Source organism: Galeopterus variegatus, unplaced genomic scaffold (assembly GCF_000696425.1).
Source record: "Galeopterus variegatus unplaced genomic scaffold, G_variegatus-3.0.2 Scaffold4572, whole genome shotgun sequence".
Classification (NCBI taxonomy): domain Eukaryota; kingdom Metazoa; phylum Chordata; class Mammalia; order Dermoptera; family Cynocephalidae; genus Galeopterus; species Galeopterus variegatus.
The window spans coordinates 1-433 of NW_007730683.1; positions in this window are offsets into that span (position 1 = coordinate 1).

Here is a 433-nt window from a genome sequence, read left to right on the forward strand (position 1 = left end):
TAAATGAATGAATGAATAGATGCTCAACTACTCATAAGATATACTTCTCCCATAGATTTTTGAGGAAAGATTATTAGAAGACATACTCTAGCCAAATCAGAGATTAATACAATTTAGCATAGTGAGAATGAGAAAATTGTAATTCAAAATGATAGGAAGATCTCCCTTTTTTCAGTTTGCCTTCAACTTCAGGAATATAGTTGAATTATGTATTTCCAGGTGGATCCTTCAGTCTCAGCATGAAGTGTGACCTCGTGTTATTTCAATTAACTAGTACCTTATTCCTCCTGTCTTCCTTTCCCAGTATAAGGACCCATGTTTCTTGAACCATAGTCTCTACCCAACAAATAACACAGAATCTCTTGACTTGTCTGATGACTATTTAAAACAATAACTGCTATTGTTCTTCCAGAACTTGCTAACAATGGCTAAG